The sequence below is a fragment of the Clupea harengus genome, chromosome 5 (assembly GCF_900700415.2).
Source record: "Clupea harengus chromosome 5, Ch_v2.0.2, whole genome shotgun sequence".
NCBI lineage: Eukaryota > Metazoa > Chordata > Actinopteri > Clupeiformes > Clupeidae > Clupea > Clupea harengus.
Genome location: NC_045156.1, coordinates 27,573,950 through 27,593,040, shown reverse-complemented (window position 1 = coordinate 27,593,040; position 19,091 = coordinate 27,573,950). Strand labels below are relative to the sequence as shown.

At 38.7% G+C, this 19,091-nt stretch overlaps 1 long non-coding RNA gene across 1 annotated transcript; it reads right to left on the bottom strand.

The window, feature by feature from the left end:
• Positions 1–4,802: 4,802 nt before the first annotated feature.
• Positions 4,803–6,876, bottom strand: LOC116220559. Its single transcript, XR_004163741.1, has 5 exons — positions 6,801–6,876; positions 5,688–5,728; positions 5,513–5,568; positions 5,242–5,362; positions 4,803–4,910 (listed from the first exon to the last, which is right to left on the bottom strand). It is a non-coding gene; the product is annotated as an uncharacterized LOC116220559 (long non-coding RNA).
• Positions 6,877–19,091: the final 12,215 nt, after the last annotated feature.

Sequence of the window (19,091 nt, the reverse complement as noted above, 5' to 3'; positions counted from 1 at the left end):
GTGACCTTTGGAGATATAGTGGGCAATGTCGATTTATGTCTATGTCATTCTGTCTGTCCCAGAACACCGAACTACACAGTCTATAGCCTGGGCGACTAGTGGGAATGACAGGAGTCTTTATCTGTCCTTCATATGACCACAATGCATCAAAATTAATTTCAAGATGACTGCCTGTACAACAGTTACAAATGTGTTACCTTGAGCATGAATGTGTTTTCCTAGAGCTATTCTATGAATGAAATGTCATGATTATCACATACGACATGTCCAGATGAGACAGAGTGCAGACAAACCAGCCAGGACAATACACAGGCTAGTCACCACCAAGATCAGCACTGTTCCCCGTGACACTGAAATAAATAAGCGAAATGCACAAATAATTGATATCTTCAAAGTTTCCATGAGATAGGGAAAAGAGGAGAGGAGTGGGGAAAATACACAGAGCAAAGCCTGGCAAGAGAATAATAATTAAAAAAATTTATCACCTTAAACTACCGTTAAACTACCGTTTTCACTATTATACTACAGTCACACAAACAGAAGTGTGAATCTGGTGAACCATGCTCAGAGACTTTACCTGTAGAGGGGGTCAGTGTTGTAGCTGTGAGAAAATAATTGGTTGAAAACAGACCAATGTTTTTTTCAACAGTATTGTTCAGTGCAGTTGACATACACATAATATACATACAAGCATACATACAGTAAATAGAAATCTGGCCATCGCAGAATCTGGTATATCAAATACGACAAAACAACTGATTATATATGTGTTTATTCTGTGCTAATAAATAACGTATGGTAATGTGTCATAGTGTGATAATGAATGCATCACTTACCTGAAGCATCCATGGTGTCCTCTGAAGTAAAGTGAGGGTTTGAACCTGGAGAGACTATAAATAAGACCGATGTCCTTTTTAGTTTTTTACACCAATTCAGAATGTTAAAAGAATCTTCATTTCCACATTCAGTCATGCTGTGAACCAGGCTAGGCTTAAAATATCAGGGGATATAGCCCCGCGTGATTGGACCTAATGGCGCCACTGGATCAGACTAGCTCTAGACCACTTGTGTTCAGACTGGGGGCCCATGTATCCCTTTGTGGATTGATAGGGGCCTTATAGGGTCTCATGGGACAACCCTGGTGCAGCGAGTTTTAGGGCTCCTGTGGCCTCTGGGCCTGTTCCCGATATGCTCATGTGGTAATCCAGGCCAGAGAATGAGCAAGAATTAAGTGAAATAAGAAGATATTTTCTGTTCCGAGAACGTTTGATAATGTTTCACAGTGTGATAATGAATGTATCATTAACCTGAGGCATCCTTGGTGTACTCTGAATGAAGGTGAGGGGTTGAACCTGGAGACACTATAAAAAAAAGATCATTGTCCCATTTCAATTTTTTCCTTTTTCATAAATACATACATACCAATTCAGAATGTTGAAATAATCTTCATATCCAAATTCAGTCATGCTGTGAAACAGACTAACTAGGCTGACTTTATTGTGTATTTCTACAAAAAGCAAGGAACTCACCTGTGGCAGTGTGTGCATCACCTCTTGTGGCAGGTTTGAGGTTAACTGAAGTAGATTGAGATGTTAAACCTAAACAGGAGGTTAGAAAGTTCAACTACGATTAAATCAAAGGACTTTTCATTTACTGCAGAACTCTCACAGCTGTCTGTAAAGAGATATGGCTGTTGTCTTATTGTGTTAACCATAGACATCAAAAGGTTTTCTTATGCCAATGGGGTTACTTGATAATAAAATAGAAAACTATTAAAACTTACTGAAACCTAGAGGCTTAGGTTCAGAAGCTAGATATAGCATCACTATAAGTCACAAGTAAGATATAGCAGCACTTATGCACATCACTGCACAAAGCACAATAATGTCATGTCTTGTCTGTATAGTATGTATTTAATAATAAATTAATAATATTTTGAGCAAACTGACCTTGAATGGTGTATGGGTCACTGCGTGGAGCGAGAGAAGAAGGTTCTGTGTTCACTGTATAATCACAGCTCACCTCTCTGCTCCCCACTGACTGCAGACGTCTGAATAAATAATTTTTGTCCACGTAAAAAAGGCAGTTTCCAGATGCTTTCTGTATTTTAGCTGTCAAGTAAAAGTTCTCCCCATGTCCAGTATAAAGCTGGCATCCGGTGACATTCCAGGACTGCTTGGGTATTTCACAAACAATGACGAACTGCATGTCAGTTCGGTCATGGTGCACGCTTACCATGGGTTTCTGCAAATGATCTGTCAGCAGACAGAAGGCAGGAATGAACTCAGAAATGCCAAACAGAGTGAATGTTGAGTGAATTAACAGTAGTGATGCTTCTTCACTCACCCAGCACAAACACTGAAACAGGAGAAGAGTGTTCAGAGGGAGGATGAACTCCAGACCTGTTTACAGTGTAGAAACATTTCACTGGAAGCTCTGAAGGTGGGTTTACATGTCCCCGGACTTTAATTTGTTCTCCTGTGAGAGTCAGCTGGCATGATGATAAAGAGGTGGTGTTTGTTCCCACCATGAAATAACACTGAGGCACTGGATCCTGAGGGACTACACAACTCAGAGTGACTGTGGTTGTCGGCAAAATGACTGAAGTAGATACAAACAGCTCAGGTTTTGGAAGTCCTAAAACAGAAGTAATAATGTGCGTCATTGTCATTAAGGAAAAATATAAAACATTTGTTAACAAAAATAACCGATGTGTACATGTTACGACTTTAAAATGATTGTAGTCTTCCATAGATCTTTTGATTCATATTTGCTTGTTTGTTGAAAAGATGCATGACTCATATTCACTAAGACATCTACAGGGTACCTATCTTATTTTAATGAATATGTTTAATTAATATTTTGTAAACTTACCATGGACATGAGTGAATGCAAACAGGACTATAAAAATGAGATGAAAAAACATCAGCACAAATGGCAAAGATGAGCCTACATGTGTAACTCTATTAAAATCTATTGATAGCTTTCTAAATACAGTACTCCAAGAAACCACTCCAACTGAGAGTAAATAGATCCTTAACTGAAAGTGAAGTGAACTGTGTCTACCTACCGTATACAAAATGTACCAAGAACAAACCGAAGAGCCAAATGATTAAATGGAGAATAACATATAAACACACTGATTTCTTACATAATACTGATGTCAAAGCACATTGTTAATATGAGGTATTTTGTTGTTTTTGTTTGTTTCGGGTTGTTTCTCAAAAGTATTATACATGAACAGTTGGGTAAAAAGTAATTTCATGAGGTCCTGGTATAACTCAAATGGTTTAACATCAGGCTACAAAACAGAAACAGAAAACAGGAATTACTTACAGTAAGGAGTGATGACCCAAAACAAGTAAAAGGATTGCAGACATACTGCGAAAGATGCCATTTTACCCATTCATGTGTCACTGAGAACAAACAACAAGTGTTGCATTAAATACTAATGAAATAAGGAAGCAGTTTGATGCCAAGCAGACAGGAAACCCACAACTACTTTGCAAGCTGCAAGTTAAAGTCTTTAGACATGCGCAGAGGTTTTCCACCGAGATCTGCAACTGACTGACCGAGATCTGCAATAACGTATCGCAATAACAGTGCTTGAATGCCTTTGCACTGCAATTTATCGTGATTGTGTTATATATTTCAGACAGGCTGAGACAGACCAGACTGGCTGTCCCCCAAAACTAAGGAAGACATGGACTGGTGAGGAAGAGCTATCACCCCTAAAACATCTACTGTGGCAGTAATTTGAATGCTGGTGTAGGAGTTCACAATCTAAACAGCATTATATAAAACTGGCCTCAATTTTAAGAAGTTGTTTAAGCTATTGTTCTGCTGTGGTTGGCCTGTTGTGGGCAAGGAGGTGGTAAAATAGTCGTCACATTTCTGATGAAACAGAGATGTCATCATTAGGCCAGGATCTGGTCAAAGCCTTTTCTACTTAAGTTTACAGACTTCGTATTACAAGGATCTGGTCAAGTAATCACTGTCACTGTCATCATTCATGTATGTTATTTTATTGTGATGCGTATGTTTCTTATCTTTGTTATGTGTTGTGCCTTTAGTAACCTCAGCATAAGCTGAAAGGCTTTTTTAAATCATATATGACATGGCCCAATGCAACACATGAGTTACACAAAGACTCCAGAATGTACAGTGGAAAATATGTCTAATTTAACAGCAGTTTTTTCTTACCCTTGAGAGGACAAAATGTATGTAGGTCTTTGAAGCTCTTTATAAAAGTGATGTTTTAAAAACAGGCAAGTAGGTGTGAGTTTTCATTAGCAGCCTGTAGCTCTACAGCGAAACCCACTGACACTGTGGTTTTAAAAGCTCACTGCCACGGTTATATGCTCATATACTAGAACAGGGTCCTCTATTTTTTTACATACATCGTTTTTTATTCAGTTTTACATCTATATGAAATCACCTCAGCTGTAAAAATGAAGAGAGCATTAAATGGACATCAAAGGCCAAACACAGAAACACAGACTCACCAGTAGATGAACTTTTGTGGAAATGGTATCATCACAACTGACAAGGTAAACACTATTATACTTTTACACTATTACACTATTACACTACTAGTATTCTTTACAAACATTGTGTACATCAATATCACTTTGTGAGAAGCACAAAAGAACATTAGGGTCATAACCTTGTTGCCTAGATAAAACTAAAGAGGAATAATGTCTTGTCTATATTGATGTAAATTTCACACTTTTCCATAATTATCACACTGAAACATATTGGTGCCAGTATTGTCACTAAGAGTTCAGGAAAGGATATACATGATCTCAATAGGCTCCATGGTAACTGAAGAGATGGAGCTACAATCACATTTGTTGTCCACGACAACCATGAAGAGGTTACTGCTGGGAATCTGCTGAATGACAAAGGTCCTGCAAACAAAAGTGGATGCTTTATCTTTATATTTACAATAGAGATATTTTAATAGAAATCAGCTCTTTAGAGAAGCTAAGGTATTTCTATTTATGTTGCCTAAAGATCAGCTGGATCAATTGACTGTACCAGCTGAGGTAGAGGAACACAGTGGACAGGACTGCTAATTAGCTAGCATGCAATTATTCACTTCCCACAAATGAAAGCCACTGAGCTGTCGACACACTACTGCATGTCAAGAGCTTGAGGACAAGACCACATCCTGAATGAACAGAACTCTGTGGGTGAAAAAGTATACTGTGTACTGGTGTTTATTTCAGGCTGCTGTACCTCATGCACCCCTCACAGTCAATGTTCCCAGCCGTCTCTTTGATGGTGCGCTCAGAAACAAAGGCAGGGTACTCCGTGTCACATGGAACCATCACGGTGCGGCCCCTCTGGCCTCGATCAGCTGGGGGCAGTTAGAGGATCAGCAGAGACAGAGTGACAGGAAGACATAATGCATGACAGATGGACATGCTAAAAGAGTAGCATTTAGAGTGGTTGACTCTCTCTCTATCTGTGTCAAAATCAGGGGGTAAGGTTGCAAATGTATACCAACCTTTAACAGAGAGATCAATATTCCACCAACTGTACAGGTTGAACTCCAGAAGAAATCTGAGACAGTAAGGAAGAAGGCAAGACCAATATCAATACATCACTTATGTTACTCTTTAATAGATATACAGAAAGGGGGCTGTGTTTTTGCCAGAGAAATTGATAGCCACTCTACTCACATGACGATTTCAGTCAGGAGCCATTTTACTGCAGAGAATGGCTGGTGAAATAGAAAAAAACAGTGTTCAGTGGAAAATATTTCTTTAATGTAATAGTAGTTAATGCTGAAATAGTGAGACTGTAAACACTGAATGTAGAAGTTATACTATCCCTTGACCCCTGCAGTTAAAAGTTCATATACCAACACTGACACTGTGGTTTTAAAAGTTCCCTGCCACGGTTATATGCTCATATACTAGAGCTGGTTCCTCTATTTTTCTTTGCGTCGTTTTTTGTTGAGTTTCCATCTATAAGAAATCACCTGAAATCACTAAAAATGAATACGTAGAATGAAATGGATGGCAGGACATTTGTCATTCTTTTTAGTTAAAACCCACACTTAAACACATCAGACTACAATAGACAAAATCAAGGCAAAATGTAATTCCTTCTTCTGCTTTTAACATGCTGGTGACCCTAATTTGCAGGGTCTATGATGTAATGTGTTCAAGGCCACATGCATACATTCTATGTTATAATAATGTAATAATAATAATAATTATATATAATAAATAATAATAAAGAGTTTTAAACTGAGAAGGCCAGCGGCACGGTAAGCCCATGATGGAACTAAAGGACCCTTTAATGTGGGCAGACCAACTCACACACCTTTGCATGACCCAACTGCCGCTTCTGTGATCATGAGACAAATAAGAATAACTTCCTTTCTTTTCTCCAAAGTAAAAAGTGTCTGGAAAGTGCATACTGGAAAGTGCATACTGGAAAGTGCATACATGTGCCCTTTACAGGCCCAATTCCAAGCCCCTCGTGTGTAGAACCTGCAGGTCACTGCACCAACCATAGGGGTCATTTGAGGGCTTCCTAGATGTGGCCCCATTTTGAAGGGACAATCAAGGCCCCCCGTTGGCGTGGTTACTAGGATTGTCCTTTGGAGCCTTGTTTCCTGACAGTCATTGCTCTTTAGAAGTTGATTTGAACTGTGAATGATTGGAAGCCACTGGGCATTGGTGTCTATATGTGTCTGTTGAGAAACCCAAGTGTACGTGTATAGTGGTGTGCATACATGTAGCATGACCCAGGGATGTGTGGGGTGAGAGTTCCCCAGTACTCACGTTCAGCAAGGAATGAGCGCTGTCACCACTTCCTGCATACTCTTTGCACAGGGCCTGGTAGTCATACAGGGGTATCCTAAGGTGGAGAGGCATAAGACTATCTGTCAGGTGAAGTGTGTGTGTGTGTGTGTGTGTGTGTGTGTGTGTGTGTGTGTGTGTGTGTGTGTGTGTGTGTCTGTGTGTGTGTGTGTGTGTGTGTGTGTGTGTGTGTGTGTGTGTGTGGTTGAGCCTGGTCTGAGACGTGTATGACATGAGGGAGCAATCTGATGTGTTTTGTATGTACAGAATCAGACATGGGATCAGTAATTCCGTCAGTAAGTAGGCAGTTGAGGCCTAACTGCAGTCATTCATAGTTTTGTATTAGTAGCAGTATTTCATTGGTCTATCCGCTGATAGTCAGCAAACTTAACATAATTGACTCTAAACTGTAATTCTTTGTTATTTTGAAAAGGTAAAAGATCAAAATAAAAACATGTTGATTAAAATATTAAAGAAATGTCATCTTTAACTTCATACCTTTTGGAAACCTTTTACTCGCTTAGTTACATTTTAAACAGGGGTGTCCAGTCTTTTGCATGCTACTGCATATATGCATAATTGTGGTGTTCTTCCAGCTGGATAGGGGGAATGATGAGCGTCTCCCTACCATCTTAGACACCTCAGGTAAAAACTGCATCTGCAACACTGTTTTATTGATTTTACTTTAAGTTATTTAAATATTTAATTGTAAAGATTAAGACCCAATTTTCCCTCCAGCCTTGATAACTCATCTAACACGAAAACACATCTGGACAGACATTCCTTTGGTTATTGTGTGTGCACTTTCTTGGTAAAGATGTAGAGCTGTTGAGTGTTTTTTTTTAGCAGCAGAACACATGTTAACAGGGGCAGTGCACTGTTCCCCATGTAAAACACCACATCCTAACCACTAAAACAAAGTCTTGTTCTCACGCAGTCTTTGGTTTCAGGTGGTGAAAACAACTCTTGGCAGGATGGGGTGAGGCTACATGGCTCTATATTCGTCTGAAGCACATCAAAGCATAAATTCAACAGCAACTGGACCAAAAACCTCATGATCGTATCTTAGTTCAGTCTCAAAGGACATGTTCAATAGCCTGTAACTAACAAACCACATGTTTTGTGTCTCTCTCTCAGTCTGGCCCATGTCATGTGTATAGCTCCATACCTGACACACAAGATGTTTCCAACCATCAAGACACCAGTTACAGGGATCCAGAAAACACCCATCACCTTCTGCAGAAGATCTAATTACAATGGTTTTGCGGTCTTCAGACTGCTGCTACAATAATGTACATTTGCAGTTCAAAGACTACATTAGGCTGTAGCCAAGGCTCTTGTGTTTTTCTCTACCTCTGAAACTGTCAGGCCGGTGTCACTGGATTGCTGAACCAGTGTGTAATATGCTGAGCAAAGGTAGGACCCAAGAACAGATCTTAGAAAAAGGTCTTGTCTTTATTTACCATAACACAGAAGATCCTTCCAGATGAAAAACAGAGGAAAGAGAAAAACCCCAAAACACAGAAAATCCAGATAACTTTGCCAAAACAGGGCAGATAAGCCAGGTGAATGCAAGCTCCAGAACGAGTCGGAAAACAGAAGCATCTAACTTCTGAACAGTAAGGAAAGAAACCTGGAGCATCCCCCCCATAAAAAAAAAACTCATAGGTAGACAAGAGGTAACTTTAGCGTGGTGACTTGAGGTACACAGACCACTTAGACTCAGTGATGAGTTTGCCAAAGGGCCAGGTCTAAATACTAGGGTAATTAGTCATGTGCCTTTCTGATGCGCGGGTGGGAACAGAAAATTGGCGGAAAAACAAACACAGGTGAAAGGTGAAAGGTCAGGACTAAAGCACATGGACAACCAAAGTAAACGCAAAAACACATGGTGACACCAAACACAGGTGTAGAGGCTTTTGGCGGCCTCTAGAGGCCAACAAATGTCCCTACTTGTGACAGAAAAGATATTCTGCAGCCCCCTTGCAACCAGAATTGGGAAAGGAATACCTCTCTTTCATTCTTAAAACTTCCTCTAAGTTCACCACAGGTCTTCTTTCTTTTTTTAGATGACACACAAACTAAGGCCCAAACTAAGATGCTCACAGACCTGCCTTTTTGAAGTAGAGGTGCTTTGCCTCGTATCTCATGCACCAGTGAGCTCTTGGCAAACCCCTGAATCAGTTGAGGGTAATGAAGCAGGAAGTGTACCTTCGGAGTGAACTCATTAAGAAAAACACTTCTGAAATAAGTAAAAAAAAAAAAAAAAAGATACCAATCTGAATAACTGAATCAACACTTGTAGTAGGGGAAAGATTATTTCCCAAATGTCCCCAAGGTGTGGGAAAAGCTGCCACTTCTCGTTGCCTTTTGGTATTTTATCTGCAATAATGAATGGAAGTGCCCTGAACAATGTCCACTTTTTTTTTTGTCCAAAAGTGAATAATGCCAAAGGGTGACAAACATCCTGCACACCAAGAATGATTTCTTTGTGAAGACTCCTCAGAACCAATTTTATGACATGAGGAACAACTCCCTCATTAAAAAGTGCATAACATCAGGAGGAAATATTTATGTTACACTGAAGTTTGGTAGGTCCCTAAACACACGATGGCCTGTCACTCCATAAAATTAGCTTGTACTAGGATCTTTAGAAATACATTGTAGGTGATACCTAGCTGTATCTGGTGTCCATAAAACACACTGGTCTTTGTTTATTGTCTCTGGTAGATCTTTATAATGACATAAGAAATACCTACGAACACGTGCACTGCTAAACTTGTTTGTTTCAGCTTTCTAATCTAATCGTACACACTTCACAGTGGAGACTCTAGTTTCACGATGTTAGCCACTAGGAGTCTCTATGATAAATCTATGAGCCTAGCAACAAAATAACCCAACTACTGAATGTGTTCAACAAACATAGCTGTAACTAGCTCGCCAGTGACCAACCAAACACAGCTAAACGTAACGTTAAACTATCTTGCCTTTATATGGTCCACTGAAGGTTATCCGCATGTCACAAATCCACTTCAGTGGACCATTTTTAAACATTTTAGAACTTTTAGCCTAGCCAGAGTTATCACAACGAATCCAATCTTTTTTAAGCACAGCAACACTTTCTTTTATTTGGATTTGGCATCATATCATATCTATGAATATGTATGGGATTTCTGTTGTACTTTCTATATTTTCTATTGCTGTATTCATATAAGCTTTGCTGCTGTGTTCTAGATGTGGGTTGTTTGTCATGTTGATGCAACCTTGTCACAACAAATAGAACTACGAGATTGAGATACACCTACAATGACACATGTCCAATAGAGGAAGCCCTTTGACTTTAAATCAAAATGAATGACAATGTGTTTGTAATGACTCTAACAAAGGTATTTAATTACCGAACATTGGTGTGACGATACCTTTTAATTTCCCAAATAATAGCCAAGCCCATATCTGTCCACATAGTCTGAAAGTCCAAAGGTTCCACTGGGTTAGATATTCTAGAACAGGTCTACAAATGTCAGTGAATGCACTTATTCTACCAGGCTTTTGTTCATTCAGACGGAGGCGGCACACTTACAGTATCACTTAAAATAACCATTTTATTCTAATTTTATTGACCATTTTTTAAATATGCAGACAAGACATACAGAGAACCAAGCAACAATATCTGGATTTCTAAATAAATGATACATTTAAAAGTTAAAATTTCGTATCTAAAACTCTAACAATAATAACTAGCCTACTGATATAACATCTGATGAAAATATTCAACTAAGCGGCAGACGTACTCAGAGAGGCAGTCATTCCGGGCAATTTTGAGACTTGCATTTGTGGGCGTGGCTTATTTAACAACGTATTTACCGTTAGTAAATCTGCCTATATACTGCAAACCGGTCTTCAACTTGCCTCCTGAAAATCTTTACATTCTAGCTAAAATACAACAGAAATTTCACTGGATAAGGTGTCCATTAAACCCTCAATAGACCATAGTCATTGTAGTTATTTTCTCTATATCATCGGTTCCCAAACTGGGGAACGCAAAGTGGTTCAGGGGGTACGCGGGGAGAAAATTTGATTTGCGTTTTCAAAATGAAAAAGCCCATTACATTTTCAAACAGAGCTATAAATAGACATGAGATCTTAAATAGTCCGAAATACTGAGAAATACTCATGTATACCCATATTCAGCGAAATAATTACACTGCCAAAAATAGCTACAGGTAGGTTAGTGACCTACCCTGACAGTTTGAAGTGTCATAGGCTGAATATGTGCGGGGGGGGAGGGGGCGTGGCGGCGGTTACAAACATGGAAAAAAACTGGAGATTGAATGTCTAAGGAGATTGAATGTCTAAAGGGGTACGGGACTGTAAAAAGTTTGGGAACCACTGCTCTATATCCAAAACCCTATATACTATACTATATACACTACACATACTACAAACAAACACTATATAAACACAACACAAGACAAGCCTTTTAAATCATAATAAATGCTGTGTGTTAACCAATGCTGAAACCACATACATTTTAAAATAATCAATTGTTAACAGTTTATATTTAGATAATATCCAGTTACACAGTATGTGCAACTGTATCAGTGCATCTGCATAAGGTTGTAGGTCATGTCCTGCTGTGTGACAACAGGGCTCCTGTGGTCCTGCACCAAGATGTATGTAACTGTATTATACTGGTTTGCCTGGGAGAGAGCACAAGTAGGTTGGATAAAGAAAGACTACACATATAACTTAAGGTTAAATAAACAAAAATATAAGTAGTTTATGGCCTTTTACTGGCATACATCATAAAAACAGTACTTTTAGTAGATGCTCAAATACTTGTGCTATTGGGGACCACAACAGCTAAACCTCTCATGATCCATCCAAGTACTCATACCCAACAACTTTGCTTAAGTATTATAACACAACAGGGTACACTACAACCATCATATCAATACTTAACAACAACAGTAGTGATAAACACAGCTAAACATATCTGATGGCCCCGCAAATTAATCTGAATGAAAAGCTATTGATTTTTTGCTATACATCCATAGCACAGTACTTTGCACAGTGCACTCACATCATCCTGTTCAGAGAAAATGTCTTCCCCTTTGTCAACATCTGAAAGATTTAATGAACAGAGTCAAATGTGAGAACTGTAATTGTCACATAACTTTCATGCCTTGTAATATTTGTGTGACATGAACATATGCATGGTACTAGCTTCTTCATACTGTAAGAGGAAATCTGCATAGAGGGTTTTGTGTGCGTGTGTGACAGAGACAAGATATGAGATTGAGCATCAATGGAAGATTGATCATCTTTTGCATCTTATTAAATACTTCTCCACACTTACTCCTGACTTCTGCAAACATACACTGTGTACTTCTAATCAGGATGTCTTAAAGATGTGCCGAGTAATACAGACCTCGGGTCAGTGACACATAGTTGTGAAAGAAGAAGAAGAACTCTTCTTTGCAAATGAAAAGAAATCAAAATAATCTTGTTTTACCTGAAGCTACAGTCAGGGGTGTTGAGGTGATCATGGTGTAGGTTACAACAGTGTCATTAACAGTCTGAAGGATGAAAACCACAGTTTGTAATTTCAGTGTTTTACCTGTATTGATCCAGAGTATCAATGACAGTAAACGTACTTACTCTAACTGTACTATGTGCAGGCATAATGTCCGGGTGATTCTCTGAAGCACAAACACAAATAAAATAGTCTGTAAATTAACATGTACCTCCCAGTACATAGACTACACATCAAACTACACAGTGCATAGCCTAGGCTACTGGACTAGTGTGAATGAGAGGAGTCTTACCAGTCCGTCATATGACCACAATGCATCAAAATGAATTTCAAGATGATAACAAAACCAGTTGCCTATAAAACATAAGGCACATTTTTCCTAAAGCTATTCTATGAATGAAATGTCATGATTATCACATACGACATGTCCAGATGAGACAGAGTGCAGACACACCAGCCAGGACAATGCACATGCTAGTCACCGCCGAGATCAGCACTGTTCCCCATGACACTGAAATAAATAAGCGAGATGCACAAATAATTGATATAATGAAAGCTTTCATGAGATAGGGAAAACAGGAGGGGACTGGGGAAAATACACAGAGCAAAGCTTGGCAAGAGAATTTTAAACACATTTTATCACCTTCATTTGGAGACTGTGAACCACCTTTTCACTATCAACAATCATCAGAAAACGATTTGGCAACGGTTATTTTGCTATTTATTGTGGCCTGTTACTATGAAGTGTTATCCACTTTTCCTGTGTGAAATTTAGTTTTAGCTGTGACAGTCACACAAACAGATGTTTGAATCTAGTGAACCATGCTCAGAGACTTTACCTGTAGAGGGGGGCAGTGTTGGAGTTGTGAGAAAATAATTGTTTGGAAACAGACCAATGTTTTTTCATCAACAGTATTGTTCAGGGCAGTTGACATACAACACATAAATATTAGTGCTGTCAAACGATTAAAATATTTAATCGCGATTAATCGCATTTATGTCATAGTTAACTCAAAATGAATCGCGATTAATCGCAAATTTTGATCTATTCTAAATGTCCCTTCGTTTATTTATTTTTTCCATCATTTTATTTTTATTTCAATAATATATCAACATGGAAAAGTGGATTGGCTTGCTTTATGCAAATGTTTTATTTTATTGAAAACCAACATTGCCAAATAGGGCGGTACAAAATAAAATTATAAAGTGCACATTTCAGGTAAACAAGGACCCTATAGTGCAGTTAAACCATGGCTTAATATTTTCTTTTTTTTATGTTTGCTGGGAACATAGCAGTCAGGCCTCTTATTTCAGAAACAATGAACCGTAACAGTTAGGTTACCAATAAAAGGTAAGCCTACTACTTCTTTGCTTTCAGCCAGCTGCCTGTTGACATTTTCAGACAACAGTGAAGCTTGCTTCTTTTGCACAACACAACTTTTAAAAGTAAACTTTCCAGTCAGAAGTTTTTTATCATCCATTTCGCCGTATCGCGCTCACCATTCACTCAAACCGTAACGTTAGCATACTACACAGTTTGCGAGGCCAAAAAGAACGTTAATCAAAAAAAAAAAAAAAAAAAAATGTAAAAATGTAATAAAAAAATCGCGTTAATCGCGCGATAAAAAAATGAATGGCGTTAAAATGGGTTTGAGTTAACGCCGTTAATAACGCGTTAAACTGACAGCACTAATAAATATACATACAAGCATACATACAGTAAATAGAAATCTGGCCATTGCATAATCTGGTACATTGAATACTGCATATTATATATAATTATATATGTGTGTTTTCTATGCTAATAAATAAGGTATGATAATGTTTCATAGTGTGATAATGAATGTATCACTTACCTGAAGCATCCATAGTGTACTCTGAAGTAGAGTGAAGAGTTGAACCTGGAGACACACACATACAGTACGTTTTTTTTTCATACATACCAATTCAGAATGTTAAAATAATATTCATATCCACATTCAGTCATGCTGGGAAACAAACTAACTGGGCTGACTTTATTGTGTATTTCCACAAAAAGCAAGGAACTCACCTGTGGCAGTGTGTGCATCAACTCTTGTGGCAGGTTTGAGTTTAACTGGTGTAGATTGAGGCCTTAAACCTAAACAGGAGGTTACAAAGTTCAACCATGATTAAATCAAAGGACTTTGCAAAGTAATGTAGTCTACATTTTAATATTTACTGCAGAACGCTCACATCTGTTTGTAAAGAGATATGGCTGTTGTCTTATTGTGTTAACCATAGACATCAAAAGGTTTTCATATGTCAATGGGTTTACTTGGTAATAAAACAGAAAACCATCAAAACTTACTGAAACCTAGAGGCTTAGGTTCACAAGTAAGATATAGCTTCACTATAAGTCGCAAGTAAGATATAGCATCACTATAAGTCACAAATAAGATATAGCAACACTATAAGTCACAAGTAAGATATAGAATCATTCTGCACATCACTGCACAGTGCACAATAACACTATGGCCGTGTCTATTACCGCCTACACTGCAATACAGTGCGTAGTGCGCACTCTGCACTTACATCTGTAGTGCACTTCGTCGCCAATTAGTGTTGTCTCAAATGGAACACTGACGGACGCAAATGTGTGAGCCTTTTACCCTTAAATCTGTGTGCCAGCTTCCTTCGGCCAACTGGAAATTTTAAACTAAGATGGCGGACCAAACTCCGCTGACGGCCGTATTTTGTATGTAAATGTACATCTTTTGGCGTTTTCTCGCTTACATTTTTCAAAAGTTTTCAGATAGCACAGTTATTGTAACCAGCAATAATGGTTGAATTGATTTGCGAGGCGTCAGTCAGCCAACTTTCTAAACTGAAAAGCTGCCGAAAGGGCTCCTCCTCTTCCGCTACGTAGCCAAGATGGCACCCGTTTAGGGCGAGAAGTGTCCATCGTTTCACACTGCATTTTTTCACAGTTTACAGTGCGCAATCCGGGTACTTTCAGTGCCCTGAATTCTGCTGGTTCTGTCAGTGTGAACGCCCTAAGCACTGAAAGTCAGTGTTTGAAGTGCGCAAGTAGGCGGAAATAGACACAGCTTATATTTTTGCACCTCTGGGTAGATGTACACTCTGCGCAAAATGTTGAGTCTATTCTAATCTAATCTATCAACCGTTGTAGCATCCTTGGGATAGTTCTTTGAGGACTTTTGGGATAATTCTTTCGCCACCTTTGGAATAGTTCTTTGATAAAGGTTGATTTTGATAGATGAATTTTGTCCAAAGTGATTCCAAGAACAAGCTATTACTGCTGTCTATCCAGGAGTGTTGCAAAAATGACTTACCTGCTTCTGATGATGTTAAATGAGTATTTTTGGTCAGTGTTAGAGATAAATTACTCTGACGTGTTGTTTTGGAGAGGAACCACCATACGAAGCAATTTGTTGTAACAAGGTTGAGTTTTACTGGTAGGTACTGACACAATACAACTTGCCCAACAGACAGTCAAGTACAGTCAAGCAAGCCGGAGAATGCGAATTCTAGAGTCTAAACAGAGGATGCTCGCACTTTTAAGGCCTCATTCTGTGATGTCACTTCTGGCCCCCTGCACCTCCCACATACACTGTCTTCCACTCGGCACTTAGTTATAACACATGATTCTTGTGGTGTTTCCCATTTACAGAACTTCTGCTTTTAATCTGCTGACATGTATGTCTGGCCACTTTATCTGTGCCCCAGCCTTGACCACGTAAGATTTATATGCTTCTCTCCTCTTCCGGGCCTTTGTCCCCGTTTTAACTTGCTCTCTCCTGTCTGACTCTTTACATTTCCCCTGCAGATGTTACTTGCTGTTTTTCTGACTTGTTGGCAGACTGCCCTTTTCTTGTGATTATACTTCATTGATACATTTGATAAAATGTGATATGATTAGATACATTTGATAATTCAAATTTATCTTACATCAGTGGCTGGTATCCTGTTACAAGAAATACTTTCAATTCACAATAAATACAGGATGCAGGATAATCTCTGATTCACTATTTTTAAAAGTCATTTTTGTTTTACAAAACTGTCAAGAAGAACAAAACAAAACTTGTTAAAACAGACATCAGACAGACATAAGGAGATATGTCAATAGTATGTATTTAATAATAAATGAATAATATTTTGAGCATACTGACCTTGAAAGGTGTATGGGTCACTGCGTGGAGAGAGAGATGAAGGTTCTGTGTTCACTGTATATCCACAGCTCACCTCTCTGCTCCCCACTGACTGCAGACGTTTGAATAACTCATTTTCTTCCACGTAAAAAAGGCAGTTTCCAAGTGCTTTCTTTTTAACTGTTAAGTACCAGTTCTCCCCATGTCCAGTATAAAGCTGGCATCCGGTGACATTCCAGGACTGCTTGGGTATTTCACAAACAATGTGGAACTGCATGTCTGTTCGGTCATAGCGCACGCTTACCATGGGTTTCTGAAAATGATCTATCAGCAGACAGAAGGCAGGAATGAACTCAGAAATGCCAAACAGAGTGAATGTTAAGTGGATTAACAGTAGTGATGCTTCTTTACTCACCCAGCACAAGCACTGAAACAGGAGAAGAGAGATCAGAGGGATGTTTAACACCAGGCTTGACCTGTACAGTGTAGAAACATTTCACTGGAAGCACTGAAGGTGGGTTTACATGTCCCCGGACTTTCATTTGTTCTCCTGTGAGGGTCAGCTGGCATGATGATGTAGGGGTGGTGTAGTTCTCTCCCACTGAGAAAAAACACTGATCCACTGGATCCTGAGGGACTACACATCTCAGATGGACGGTGGTTGTCGGCAAAATTACTGAAGAGGATACAAACAGCTCAGGTTTTGGAAGTCCTAAAACAGAAGTAATAATACGTGTCATGTCATTGTCATTAAGGACAAATATAATACATTAGTTAAAAAAAAATAACAATGTGTACATGTTATGACTTTAAAATGATTGTAGTCTTCCATAGATCTTTTGATAAATAAAGTTTGTTCAAAAGATGTATGACTCTTATGCTTGTATGTCATATTCACTAAGACATCAACAGGGTACCTATCTTACTTTAATTCATATTTTTTATTAATATTTTGTAGTGCTGTCAAACGATTAAAATATTTAATCGCGATTAATCACATTTATGTCATAGTTAACTCAAAATGAATCGCGATTAATCGCACATTTTTATCTATTCTAAATGTCCCTTCATTTATTCATTTTTTTATTTTATTTGAATGCCCTTATCAACATGGAAAAGTGGATTGGCTTTCTTTATGCAAATGTTTTATTTTATTGAAAACCAACATTGCCAAACAGGGCGGTACAAAATAAAATTATAAAGTGCACATTTCAGGTAAACAAGGACTCAGCCTAAAGTGCAGTTAAACCATGGCTTAATATTTAATTTTTTTCAATTTGCTGGGAACAGTCAGGCCTCTTATTTCAGAAACAATGAACCGTAACAGTTAGGTTACCAATAAAAGGTAAGCCTACTACTTCTTTGCTTTCAGCCAGCAGCTGCCTGTTGACATTTTCAGACAACAGTGAAGCTCGCTTCTTTTGCACAACACAACTTTTAAAAGTAAACTTTCCATTCAGAAGCTTTGTATCATCCATTTCGCCGTATCGCGCTCACCATTCACTCAAACCGTAACGTTAGCCTACTACACAGTTTGAGAGGCAAAAAAAAACGTTAATGTACATTTTTTTTTTAATTCGCATTAATCTCGCGATAAAAAAATGTACGGTGTTAAAATGGGTTTGCGTTAACGCCGTTAATAACGTGTTTAACTGACAGCACTAATATTTTGTTAACTTACCATGGACATGAGTGAATGTAAACAGGACTATAAAAATTAGATGATATTGGGAGAGCAGACATTTATCAAATATTTTTGTCCAGTTTTCTAAACCGACAAATCTCTCCGAAATGCACCTATATCATAACAGCTACAGGAGTATATGTCATCAGTAGTAACATATTGAAACATTAACTGATAGATTAACACTAAACTATGGGGATGCTCACCTAGAACAGTCACTGAAACAAGGTCAGACTGAGCAGATTGTTGGATTTGCTGCCCTGGTGATGTTACTGTACGGTAATAACACCACACTTTAGCCTCTAGAGGGGAACTCTGCCGTGTCCACTGCAGGAGCTGAACACCAGTGAGGGAGATCTGACATGATGGGTGACTGTATGGAGCAGCCTGTATCCCATCCAGGTAGAATGAACACCGAGACGCAGACTGAGACTGAGGTACTTCACAAGTCATCTGAAGTGTGTCTCTCTCTCTGATGACTGCAGGGGAGATCATCAGGTGGGCTTTTGGAGGAACAGGAACAGAAGCTGCTCCTGTGGAACAACAACACACATTTTAATTTATTGTGCACGTTGGGTAAGACTGTACAATATCCGGACATTGTAAGAATTTTTGGAATTTGAAAATCCTCTGTACGATTGCGATTGCATTTTACATTTAACATATTTGTCAAAGATTCTTAATTCCATGATCCCTTTCCAGGTCCTGTGTTTCATTATGAAGGCCAAATTTCCCTATGGTGACAATGCTTTTGTGCTTTATTGGCATCATCTGTAAATAAGTTGGAACTGTGGTGACAGATCTCACCTTTAACAGTGAGTGAGACTGTGTGTGAATGTAGGGATGGTTCATCAGCTGATGAACATTTCACTTTGACCACAGCAGGTAAACTGACCAGGCCTGACCATCTCATCAGTTCCTCC